Below are 14,285 nucleotides of genomic sequence, written 5' to 3'. Positions count from 1 at the left end.
GATTTGGTAAATCCCATCGGTCTTGTTTTGCAAATTGTCAGGCATCTGTTGTTCCATCATCCACACAGTGATGGAAACCTTTTTTTTTTTAACCAGAATTTCATTGTATTTGCGCAAATTCACTTTAACACATATTTATTAATGCTAAAGTGGAAAACTGGTCTACAGAAACTGCATGACTTGAAATCCACAGGTCATAGAAATCTGAATGCATTTGAATCCCCCAACATCCCTACCAGCAACATTTATGGCGGGGGGGGGGGGGGGGAGAGAACAGATGTTGAGAATTCAAATCCTGTATGAAGTGCAGGCCCACACACTTTGTGATCCCACCCATGAACCCATGCCAGGCTTCCTGCTGCTTTTCCAGTCCCAGGGAGGCAGGAAAAAAATTGGTTTATCAAACCCTTGGTTGGCTGCCATCTATAATTGGCAGATTGTGTTTGTATTGCCGGTGGGGGTGGGGAGTTGTGCAGGTCTGAACTGGGATACTGGAATATCCAGGAGATTATACCAAAACATGGATAAATTTCCTCTTCTTCTTCTTCTTCAGGCCGGTGTCTAGTGTAGGCATGGTTGGCCATCTTGCCAAAGGTTCACACCCCAACAGGGCCCTACTGACAAGGGCCTCCTGGAGGTGCTCCTCCTTTTCACCATGGCAACCAGCTCCTTCACCTGCCTCTCAGTACGGCCAGGCAGCAGCAGTGGTGAGGAGGAACAGCAGATGCCTCTGCCAACCTGCTGACTGTCTCTCCTTGTCAAGCAAGCAAGTACTAGCAATAAAGTTAAAGAGGAGGAGGAGCAGCTGGTGACAATGGCAGTGGGAAGGTAGACTCACTGAGGGAGGGGGACCATGGAGGGTGTCTTGCCCAAGAACCCTCCAAAAACTGGAGCCAGCACTGTTTCTCCTCCTCCTCCTTAGAAGAAGGACACAGAATATTACCTCCTGAGAAGATTTGGCTTTTCGCAGCAAATAAATTGGATATATGATTTCTCCCACTCCAAAACTCTTAAGTCTTATTACCAAGTTGCGAGCATTCACCAGATGACATTCATCCCCTTCCCCACCCTGCAATCTGGTAAGAAAAAATACTCAAAACTGAAAACTTAGAGCTGAGACAGATATGACATGGAAGATCTGTCATCGTATCCCCTGACCATTGTTTTTAAAACTTCGAAGCAGCCAGAGTCCTCTAATGTGGCTCAGGACACGGGTGTCTACAGGAAAACTCCCATGCTGTTTTCCTGGGCCAGATCTACACCAAGCAGGACCTAACACTTTGAAAGTGTTTTGAAAGCGGAATATGGTGCGTTTCAATGGGCCCCAACAGTTGTCAGTGCACTTCAATACTGTTATAAAGCAGTAGTGTAGATCCTGCCCTGATCTAATTTCACCCTGACATTACTATTAGCCCTGTGGCAGGGTGGGTGGAACAATTTAAATCAGGAAAACAATGCAGGATGAAGGGTTAAACCCTCTCTTACCCAGCATCAATGCTCGAATCAAATTAGAGCCACACACACACCTGCTCTGAACCTCTCATTTTCAAAGAAGAAGTTGGTGGATTAATTATATTTATTAAATGCCTCATAAAACTCATTCTCTAGGCATTGTTAACAGTTAAAAACATAATGATAAAATGATAAAATCACAATAAATCATTAAAATCCAGCTCAGCGTAAAACCCCAGTTAGCACATATGAACATAGCAGAATACAATACGGTACAAATTACAAATCGAGAACAAATCAACAGGAGCTAAAGCTACCTTCCAGAGGCTAAAATAAACCATCTAAAACACTTTAAATGCCTGGGAGAACAAAATAATCTTGCCCAGGCACCAAAAAAGCAACCATGTGGACACCTGGCAAGCTTTGCTAGGGAGGGCAGTTCAAAGCTGGTGGAACAGCTCCAAAAAAGACACACACACACACACACACACACACACACACACACACACACACACACGGTCTCTCATATCCACCCTCTGAATTTCAGATTGAGGGGGCCCTTTAAGACCGGTTTCTGTAGATGACCTTAAAGCACAGGTTGGCACATACTGGAGGAGACGTTCCATCAGGTACTAAACCAAGTTGAATTTTATAGGTCAAAAACAGCACTTTGAATTGAGCCCAGAAACAAACTGGAAGCCGATGATCTGCTTCACGTGTCAAGACTACCCAGGGTTTTTAAAAACCCTTTTCTTTTTTAAAAAATAAAAAATCCTGGCTTGTCATGAACGAGTGGGAGCTCCTGCCCATCCAGTCGCTCCCACTGAACCAAACAACCCAGGAATACTCAGTCTCTGGGTTGTTTATCATGATGTCCAAACCTAGAACTCCGGGCTGTTGAGGGAGTGACAATCCAGAACTGGAAACCATGGTTTATTCAAGGGTTCTAACGCTGTCTCTCTCTGAACAACCCTGAGTTTGGGGTAATAAACAACCCAAAGGAGCATCCCTGTAGCTCCTCCAGTTTGCAGCAGGAGCAATTGGTCAGCCAGGAGCCAGAACACTGGCTTGCTCACTCCCATTTTAAAAACCTTGGGTTGTTGCTACGTGCAAACAGGGTCAATGAAGGCAAGAAAAACCTGGCATAATATGATCACAACACCTGGGCCTAGTTAGAACTCCCACAGACATATTTTGCACTAGTCTGAGCCGTCTTCAAAGGCAGCCCCGTGTACAAATGATTAGAGTAATCCAAATGGGAGGTTACCAAGACGTCGGGCACTGCAGCTAGGCTAGCCACCTCCAGATGGGGTCATAGCCAGAATACCAACCGCACCTGGTAAAGGAGGTCCTTCACAGACTTAGGCCACCCAAGCCCCTAATGACACTGATGGATCCAGGAGTATCCCCAAGCCATGTACCTGGTCTTTCAGGGGGAGTGATTCCCCTCATCTGGGCTGAGGAACCACCTATTAACAATGCATCCCATCTTGTCTGGATTGAGCTTCAGTTTCCTTCATCCAGTCCATTGCTGTGGTCAGGCCATGGTCCAGCACCCTGCAAACCTTACCTAGCTCCAAAGAGAAGAAACAGACCTCTGTGTCACCTGTATATTGATGCCAGTATACTCCAACTGCCCCACCCTCCAAAAATGACTTCACTTAGTAGTTTCATATAGAAGTTAAAGGGCATGGAAGATGCCTTGGAGTAGAGCAGAAATCCCTTGGCACCACCTTCCGAAAATGGCCATCCAGGTAAAGGCAGGACCACTGCAAGGCAATCTTCCCTTCAGCCAATTCCAACAGCCATTACAGAAGGATAACATTGGTATTGGTAGCTGCCAAGAAGCCAAGGAGAATCAACAGGGTTGCACTTGCCCCGTCTTTCTCCTAGCAGGAGCCATCCCACAAGATGACCAAGGCTGTCTCAGTGCCATAAGCAGGCCTAAATTCTGACTGAAAAGAACTCAGAAAGATCCAGTCACAAATCACCATGTCTGGTTTGGCCCCGAGATATTCAGGGTTGAGGTTATCCACATGCAGCTACAAAATTCCAGAATGTGATGCAAATCCAGAATGTGAAAATCTCTCCCCGCCCCCGCCCATCGAAACATATTTCAGTTCTACAGAGTCTTACTTTACTCGCACACATGTTCATATATGTAAGTAAATTGCCCTGTACAACTGAGCAGAATCTACACTACTGCTTTATAATGGTATCAACAACTGTTGGGGCTCAGGACACATCCCATATACTGTTTACAAAGTGTTGTATCCTGCTTGGTGTAGATCTAGCCCTGAATTCCTTAACCCCCTTATAGTCCTCACTGGCCCCATTCAGACAACATGCTAAACCATGCTGCTTAACCACAAAATGGTTAATGGAATGCATGCATTCCATTAACCATTTTGTGGTTAAGCTGCATGGTTTAGCGTGTTGTCTGAACAGGGCCAATGTCAGATACCTCTCTGCCTCTTTCCCATCACCACACATCCAACTCAGCTTCCTTTGAAATAACAGACTTCTCTCTCCCAAATATCTTTTCCTTCGTTCTGGTGTTAGGTCAGATCTTTATTTGAGGTAGCAACCAGGGCACCCTCTCTATCCTACAAACTGGTATCAGTTATATACGAGTATTATCATAGCTTCTGGCAAAGATTCCTTTGAGCTGTAGTTTGATTTGCATTCAGAGTTCTCTCTTAGCGGTTTCCTGCCGCCCCAATTTCAGCTTCCTGGTTTTCCTGGGAAACAGAAATGTCTGTGAAACATTCCATTTTTTCAGTATGCAGAGTAGCAACACCCCTGACTCTTTTCTAATGCTAGGGCTCAGCCCTGGAGCATGCGAAGGGATAACAGAGAAAAGCGTTACTCTGAGTATATGCCAAGTTCTATCCTCTCATCGCTGAATAGTCCCAGCCAGCCTCCATGCATCTGAGATTGAGGCATAGGGCTTTGGGATCAGAAGTCTGAGCACCTTCTGAGCATTTCAGAATGGAACTGGGGTGTACCCAGGCCCACAATCCCCCCTGTGCCTTTTCTCTCTCTCTCTCTTGCAGACGCGAGGGGCTGGTGAAGCTGCTTTACCTCCGGGATATTCTCATCACGTACGTGGCCTTCCACCAAGGTGAGAAACCCACCGTCCTGTGCCCGCTTCCAGGAATCTCAGCTGATGGCATCAGTTCTGCATCTGCCAGTTTCCTTGCTCCATTCACCTCCATCCTCTCCATTCCTGACACTTTACAGTTCTGCCATTCATCATTTATATAGTGCTCTTAATTTGCCAAGTCCCTTTTGATCCAAACTGTTTCTCAGAGAGGCGGAGGGTTTTTCTCAAGGAGGTTTAGGGGCTGAACAGACTTCTATAGGTACCTGCTGAATATCCCTGCGAAAAGCATAAGCTGGGCTAGACAGAGGTGTGGTAGAGGTATGCACATAATTAGGAATGTGCCAACTTCCAGCTCTGCCTCTCTCCAGCCAGGTCTGGCCCTACCATTATGGCACAAGATGCCACTGATGCATTCCCCTCAAAAAGAGGAGACACGTCACCCAAAAGAAGACACACTTTTCCATAAAATCTGCATATGTGTGTGTAGATGCAAAATTTAAAAAACAATTAATGTAAACAGAAATAGAATACAGCACACTATAGGGAGGAAGCTCACTCTGCCAGCCCAGTCCTGGCTGAGGCATGTCAGGAGTTGAAGGATTTTTTTCTGTCTAAACATGCATAGGATTGCACCCCAAGATTCTGACTATACGAACCTTTTGACTGAAATATCCTATCAGCCTTCCACACCTCCATCAGTGATGGAACCTATATTTGATAACATCTCCATGATGAAAAGATCTGGAGATCTTGGAAGCTTGCACATTTTTTTGTGGGTGGGTGACTTTTTGAGTTGGCCTAATAAAAGTATTACAAACAATATTTTGTAATATGTCATAAGGCATTTCTGATTCATTTTCCAGTGAGCTTTTAACTAAAAGACTGCTTTAACCTGCTTTGCTTTTAAAGCAGTGTAGGACAAGCTATTGCAGAGTAAATAAACACATGCAATATGTTATGGTCTTTGGTGTGAAAAATAGGGACATCAAGTACACAAACACATCACTATTTGTATCTGTAAAATATTGGTGGGTATACTATGAATTCACTGCTCTGTGGCCCTACAACAGGGTTAGGCAGAAAGATCTCCAGATGTTTTGACTTCAGCTCCCAGCATTTCTGTTGGCATGGTCATGTTGACCATGCCAACAGAGGCTTCTGGGAGGTGAAGTCCAAAATATCTGGAGATCAACCTTCTGCCCACCCCTGCTCTATGATTTTTCTAGCCACTGCAACTCCATTTCTAAGTATAGCACCAAGACTTCACTTTGTGCTTGTCACATTTTTGCCCAAATTCTGGATGGTACCACCATCACTTCATCTCCCCTGCTTCTGGTTTCTTTCCTCCTCTCTGCAGACATCGGATACTGCCAGGGCATGAATGATTTTGGCAGCCGCTTTTTGGAGACCCTGGACAATGAGACAGAGACCTTCTGGTGCTTCGTGGGATACATGCGACGTTCAGCATGGAGTTTCACAACCATGGGCGTCCGCCGCAAGACACGTGAGAAATGGGGGGAGTGAAGACAATTGTAACATCTGAAGTCTAGCCTGGAAGCACCCTCATCACATTCAGTGGAAATGTACCTTATCCTTTCCATGTTAGGGTGGCCACTTATGAATTGCCAAAAACGAGGAAATGCATCACCCAAAAAGAGGACAAGTGATTTGCCTAACAATTGCATGTTCTAATTTACATTTATAGATGCAAATTAATTAATTTATTTATTTATTACATTTTTTTACCACCCAATAGCCAAAGCCCAATAGCCGAAGATCCAATTTAGACATTATTACTATAATTTAAATTCTTATGGGTCTTAATCCTAAAACCAGAACTGGATGGGATAGCCCTTCACACAGAGGACACCTTCAAAATGAGTACAGTCCTCTGGTAGCCTTTCAGATAGAGTACTATAAAAAAGGGTACATGGTCACCCTACATCAAGGTTTAAGCTGGGGGAGTTCTGCAAATCTGAAGTGAAACCAAACTGTGGAAAGCACCAATTGGCTGATGCCTGTGATGTCACTAAGACATCTCTCTGAATTCTCAGAGCAGTTTTAATATATCTATATGTCTATATAGATATTGCCATGCAAATTGCAAAAGTAGGAGGAAGTCATACTCACAGTGTAGTCAAAGAACCACAGTAGCTTCTCTACAAATATTATAGCTGCCTTTAACCAGGGAGAAAGATATGAGTGGCCAGTTTCTAAGCAGCAGGAGGACAGGTTAGAAGAGAAAGGTTATAAAACTGGTACGTGTAGGTGTACTCTCTCCAGGCTTCTACTCGCTACACTACATAGTCGGCTGTGAAAGGAGAGAATGTAACCAGTTCGGATGATCAAATAGCCCATGATTATCAAACCATAGGTTGTTTGTGAGCATGCAGGAGTGAGCAAGCTTTCTGGCTTCCATGCACTCACCTGCCTCTGATTTTCTAAAAAAACTAGGAACATCCAAACCCGGCACAAACCCAGAGTTTTGACCCATGGTTTGTTTTGGGGTTAAAACTATGTGTTGATTCTACCTTAACAACCCAGAGTTCTGGGTTCAGACATCATTGTGAACAAGCCAGGAATGGGTTGTTTAGCAAACTGGAAGTAGGCGAGCAAGCACACTTACTCCTTCCCGACCACTAGCAAACAACCAACAGTTAACAAACTGTGGTTTGTTTAGTCATCCAAACCTGGTCAGTACCTTTAGGCAGGGTTGTGTGCAATTAAAAAATGAAGAATATTTTGTGCCAAGAAAAGCAACATTTTGCAACCTACCAGATGTTTTAATTGCATCTATCGCTTTTAAATTATATATTGTTTTAACTTGGATCATGGTTTAATTTGTTTTTAACTGTGTATATTTATTGTTTTATACTGTATGTTTTTATCTGTACGCCGCCCTGAGATCTTAGTGATATAGGGCGGGATATAAATATTTTAAATAAATAATAAAATAATAAATAAACGATGCAAACAAGCCAAATTGCATGTTTGTTATTCAACTTTTGCAAGTCATGGGGAAGGAGATCCAACTACGACTCCTGGAAGTCCTAATGAGCCTCTGTTGGCCGTAGCCATTTCAGTATAGATTGACCATGTGCAGTTTTGAAATTCATTTGGCTTAGAGGTGAGCCTGCCTCTTTTGACATGTGGGCAATCTTGGCAAATCAGGGTCGCATGACCTATGTCGCCAACCTGGCCCAGGTTTGCTCCTCCTCTGAGAGGAAGGAGTTTGCTGAGCTGGCATCAGAAGATGGCTTGTTAGGTGGGCGGGTGCACCAAGAACACCCTTGTTGTCTCCACACAGAAATCTGCGAGGAGCTTCTGAGACACGTGGACCCTGAACTGTACAACCACATAGAGAAGGTGTCCAAGGAAAAGCTGCTGTTCTGCCTCAGGTAAAAATCCATCTCCCGCCGCAGAAGAAGGAGAACACTGTAGAACTGCCCATCTCAGACACCATCTTCCCCAATCTTGGGCCCCAGAGGCCATTGGACTCCAAGTCCCATCATCCCTGGCCATTGGCTATGCTGGTTGGTGATGGGAGTTGAAGTCCAACAGCACCTGAGGGCCCACAGGTGCTGTTACAGATAAAGCTGCTCTTACAGATAACCGAATTCTGCAACAAGAAAAGCCAAATTCTGTGACCTGTATAAATCAAACCATGCCAATGAAGCACATTTTGCATGTGGGTGGGCGGATGCAACATTATTTTGCAGAATCAGCATGCATATATCTCTGAGAAAAAAAATTAAAAGTCACACGGTGTTTTAAAATACACTGCTTTGTCTCTTTTCCACATTTGACCTTGCATATCTCCAAAGGCAGGGCCTTTCAGGCTTACTGTCCATTTATTTATTTATTTATTTATTACATTTCTATACCTTTGCCATCTGCATTTATGAATTTCAGAGTTTAGCAATCAAGCCAGAGCTAAAAAATAATAGCCCCTCTAAGTTCACTTGAGAAGTGTTGTGGGGGAAGAGACCAGCTCTGATTACTACCGAGGGAAGCTCGGAGGACAGCAACAAGGGAGAGGGCCTTTTCCATGGTGGCCCCCAACTATGGAACGATCTCCCCGACAAGGCTTGCCTGGTGCCAACATAGTTAACTTTTCGACTCCAGGTCAAGACTTTTCTGTACTCCCAGACATTCAACAGCATATGTTGAGATTTTTAACTGAACCCTTTTACATTTTGTATATTAGTTTTTAAATGTTCAGTGTTTTTAATCTTTGTAAACCGCCCAAAGAGCTTCGGCTATAGGGTGGTATATAAATGTAATTAAATGATGATGATGATGATGATGATGATGATGATGATGATGAAAGAAATACGTGCTTTGGCTGCTCAGAGACACATCACACTTTATCCAGGGCATAGCATTCATTCAAAGCAGACATCAGGGCTGAGCGCTGTTGGTATCAGATATATAACCCTGGTCAAGGAGGCACCTACATATGGGTGAGACAGGTCTGTAAGGAAGTGGGCGCAGTGCCGGCTCCAGGTTTTTGAAGGTTCTCAGGTGAGACACACTCCATGGCCCCCCCTCCCTCAGTGAGTCTACCTTTTCGTTCCCATTGTCACCAGCTGCTCCTGCTTCTTCCTCGCCTCCTTCTCATTGTTGCTTCCACTTATTTGCTTGCCAGGCAGAGAGCAAACAGGCAATGGCATCTACTGCTGCTGCTGCTCTCCTCCACTATTGCCTGGGCCAGAGCAAGAGACAGGTGAAGAAGTTGGTTGCAATTGTGAAGAGGAGCAGCAGGTCCAGGGAGTTCTTGTCAGTGGGGCCCTGATGGCCATAGGCCCTTGCCCGGTGCCATACCTATCCTTGAGTCCAGGATAGGTATCGCACCTGGCAAGGAAGAGTCAGCATTGAATAGGGTGACCATATGACTGGGTTTGCCCAGATTTGTCCGGGTTTTGATGGCAAATCCGGGAGGGGAGGGGAAATCCGGATTTTTTTCCCAAAGAGCAGCTCTAATGGGAATTAACAAAAATGCTTATGACTCCGTCATTTTTTAAGATAAAGACATGAAACTTGGCACAATGGTAGCTCTTAGGTAGAGCTTTAGTCATACCAAATTTGAAACAGATCTGCTCAGCCATTGATTTTTTAGGAATTTTTTTAAAATTGAGGTTTTAAAATTATTATTTTTTAAATCGTCATTTTTAAAGTTAAGGAGATGAAACTTTGTACCATGATAGGATTTAGGTAGAGCTTTAGCCACACCAAATTTAAAACATATCCGTTCATCCATTGATTTTTTAGGAATTTTTTTAAAATTGAGGTTTTAAAATTATTATTTTTAAAATCATCATTTTTAAATATAAAGAGATGAAACTTTGTACCATGATAGGATTTAGGTAGAGCTTTAGCCACACCAAATTTGAAACAGATCCGTTCATCCATTGATTTTTTAGGAATTTGTTTAAAAATGAGGTTTTAAAATTATTATTTTTTAAACTGTCATTTTTAAAGATAAAGAGCTGAAAGTTGGCACCATGATAGCTTTTAGGTAGAGCTTTAGCCATACCAAATTTGAAACAGATCTGGGGCCAGTAGCAAACCCTGTTAACAACAACAGCAGCTTGCAATGAGTGAAGATACAGTCAGAAAAGATATTTGAGGGAAGGGGAGAATGTAACACAGAGTATAGCAAAAGCTTCAAAGTACAGCAAAACCTACAAAAGTAGGAGTGAGTGAAGTTAATTTCAGATCCATTGAATCTCTCACTTGTTCTTTATTTCAGTGATTTTAACATTAAGCTTTTATGTAGAACAGATTTGTCTTAAATGTGTGCTGTAAAATCAGATATGTGACCAAGGCTATGTTCGGGTGGGCACGCCCCCTTGGTACTGGACATGCCCCCTTGGGGGCGACCATGTTGTCCTCCTTTTTGGTTTCCAAAATATGGTCACTCTAGCATTGAAGGAGAGGCTGGGATGGCTGGTTCTCCTTACGGGCCGTCTCACACATCCCTCGTGCCTCTGTGCTAGGTGGCTGCTGCTCCTTTTCCAGAAGGACTTGGACCACCCAGATGCTGTGAGGGTCCTAGAGATCAGTGCCTTGGAATCTGAGAAGATGAATTTTGGAGCTTGGATATGGCTGACTCGCAGAGAAGGTGAGCACTGGAGCTATAGTCTTGGGACATAAGAATGTAAAAAGAGCCATGCTGGATCAGACCAAGGGTTCTCATTCTGCTGCAAGTTTAGTCCTGGTCCATCCAGATTTGACAGAGAAAGTAAAGGTGTTTCATCAGGGCAAGCCCTAAGCAGGGTGAGGCAACCTGTATCAACTCTGGGAGCACCATTAAGAGGCAGCAAGCTGTCAATTAGTTAATTAATATATTTTTACCCTCACAATAGTAAAGTTTGGCACTCTGAATTTCTTGCCCCAAACTGTCTTGATGTAAAAGTATTTCATTGGACAAGCTGAAAACATCTCTTAGCCTTATTTAGACTGTGAACTCTAAAAATGATCAAAATGGATGGAGGAGGGAACCAAATGTGAAGATGTCACTGAACTTTGAATTTGTGGGAAATTTTGCTTCTCCAGCTGCAGAACAGGAAACCATCTGTTATCTCACAGGAGATTTAACTTAAGCAAAGTCATACCTCCACCCATTCGCTCCGCAACTCAAGAGAGACAGTGTGGTATAGTGGTTAGAGTGTTGGACTAGGAGTTTGGTTCTAGACCCCCACTCGGCCATGGAAGCTCACTGAGTGACTTTAGGCCAGACACAAATTCTTAGCCCAACCTACCTCACAGGGTTGTTTCTGTGAGGATAAAATGGACAGGAGGAGGATTATGTTTGACGTCTTGAGTTCCTTGAGGAGTAAAAAAAAAAAAAAAAGTGGGATGTAAATGTAATGAAATAAATGAAGAAATAAATCCATCCCCACCCCACCTCCTGCTCTCCCATCAGTGTTTCACATTAGTGTCTCTCTTCCAGGCACCATCTTGAACTGAGCTTGGTATCAGAGCCAGGATCCAAAAGACGGCCTGGGGAAAAAACATACCATATTCTCTGCCCACAGGTGAGGAGATGCCAGCCCCTTTTACTGCTGTGGAGCGGGATGAGATCACATTTGAGGTCCTGCTTTGCATCGCTGTCCTGATCCAGAACAGGAAGCAGCTTCTACAATACCAGGATGTCAACGACTTCTTCCTGTTTGCACAAAGGTAGGCAAAATGGCCGATAGATTTGGGCTGCCTGGTGGTTGATTTACCTCCTATAGAGCCAAAACTCAGGGCAAAAGTTCTATCTGTGCAAAAAGCTTTGGGGATACATTTTTTAGTAGTTGGGAGCAGAAATCAAGGGCAGTATCCAACGTTAGTCCTATTTAGAGTAGACCTATTGAAATGCATGGGACTTAAACTAGACAACATTAGATACAACCTCAAGTCAATTATTGTCTCAGCTCAGACAACATGGTAAACCATGATGGTTAAGCGTTTTGAACTAAACATTATGGCTTAGCCTGTCGTGTGAACCATAACTTAGTGTGTCATGTGAACCATTAATAATCATGGTGGCTGCATAACCACAGCTTAAACACACTCACTAACCACTTGCTGCAAAAGGGTTAGCGACCTAACCATGGCTTAGTGTGTTGTCTGAACAGGCCCAATATCATCATCATCATATCATTGTTTGCACTTCTATAGCAATTTTGGAGGATTCAAAGCACATCACATACATTATCACAATCATCTGTACAACAACCCTTTAAGGTAGGCTAGCATTCTTATTCCACCACCACAACTGCCTGCTACATATGCAGGGCTAAGGCCAAGAGTTAGAAGCTTTCCTAAAGCTGCTTAGTGAGTACGTACTTCAGCGAATAGATGGGTAAAGCCCATACTTCAATCCACGACAACTCCAGTAAAAAAGATCAGGCAGCCAATGATAGGAAAGACCCTGTCTGAGACCCTGGAGAGCTGCTGCTGCCAGTCAAAGTAAACAATACTAGCTTGGATGGACAAACAGTCTCACCTGGAAAAAGGTAGCTTCCCAAGCTCCTATGACTTTGCAGCTCACAGCAGCTCAACAGCAGCTGTGGAGACTGTATATCCAAACTCTATTCCATGTCGATGCCCCCTGGATGCAATCCTATGCAAGTTTAGCAGGGTGACCATATGGAAAGGAGGACAGGGCTCCTGTATCTTTAACAGTTGCATAGAGGAGGGAATTTCAGCATGTGTCATTTGTAGGCACACAGCACCTGGTGGAATCCCCTCTTCATCACAACAGTGAAAGCTGCAGGAGCCCTGCCTAATGTGACTGGATACAAAAGAGGGCAGGGCTCCTGCATCTTTAACTGTTGTGATGAAGAGGGGATTTCACCAGGTGCAGTGTGCAGACAAATGACACATGCTGAAATTCCCTCCTCTATGCAACTGTTAAAGATACAGGAGCCCTGTCCTCCTTTCCATATCGTCACCCTAAAATCCTACAACTCTCAGCATTCACCGGCCATAGGATTGGGCCTGATTCTGGTCTTGATGCCTCTACGGATTCCTTTTGATGTAATACACGTTACCATCTAAAGAGGGGGTAAGGTTATTAAGTCCAGAATCTAAAGTTACGTAACTGCACCATTACCTCTCCCTTAACATAAGAACGCAAGAAGAACGTGGATGGATCGGATCAATGATCCATTCAGTCTAGTTTACTTTTTTTCCAAAAGGGTCCGGGGAGACACTGCATCATTGCGAAACAAGAAAAGGCTTACCTAGAGGGTCTTCATTCTGAGGGCCAAAACAGAGTTTACTTTAAATCTGTATCCAGCAGCTACATCTTTTTCATTTTTACTCTATAGTAGGCACAGAAGACCCAATCAGGGATCTTAAAAGCACCCCTACCTCCCCACTAGGGTCCCGATCCAGATCAGGGGCTGGGGGGCTGGGCTTACTCTAGAGTAAAAATGAAAAGAAAGACTTTACTGCTTGGCGTTGAGTTAAAGTAAGGTCTGTTTTGCACACTCACCCACCCAACATACCTATGATCCCAGGATGCAAGGAGAGAGGGAATCCAGATGTGGTTCCCAGCATGGGATTGAGATGGGAGAGATTATTGGAGGTAGCAGAGCTGTGCTTGATACTGCTAATGTTGTTGCCACAGGTTGCAGGGCAGACTTCAGCTGAACACGCTGCATGGGGAGGAGAGGCCATGAGTGACACGTGCCAGGAAAGCTGGGATCTACAGATGACTACAAAGAACACCCCCATGGGGAGGAATGGGCTTGAGTGCCCCCTGCAGGGAGAAATGAGATCACGACCACTTTGGGAGTTAAATCTCCAATGAAGCTATAAGCCTATCAACCTAGCATTCTGTCAAGGCCTCTTCATGAGAAATCACAGAACCTTGGGAAGCTGACTACCTAAAATCCATTACCTACAACAAGGCTGGGCAGCTTCTGGGGGTGGGGAAGGTCACATTGCCACCTCCCTGGAGCCCAATACATGCCGCCGTCAAATTGCTGCTGCCAAAATTGCCGCTGCAATAACAGCACCTTGTTTGCAAGCACAACCACAGCCCTGGGTAGCTTCTAGGCATGCAATTCCCCTTGCAAACAAGGGACGGGCTCCCTGCACACCTTATTTCCTTGCAAAATCCCCATGTTTTTTGCTGCAGCAGCAGCAAATTCAGCAGTGGCAGGCGGTGCGAAAATGGCTATGGCGGCCACTTGCGGCCTTCACGGCGCATGTACTCCACCCCTGC

Source organism: Elgaria multicarinata, chromosome 3 (assembly GCF_023053635.1).
Source record: "Elgaria multicarinata webbii isolate HBS135686 ecotype San Diego chromosome 3, rElgMul1.1.pri, whole genome shotgun sequence".
Taxonomy (NCBI): Eukaryota; Metazoa; Chordata; class Lepidosauria; order Squamata; family Anguidae; genus Elgaria; species Elgaria multicarinata.
This window is presented reverse-complemented; position numbering follows the sequence as displayed.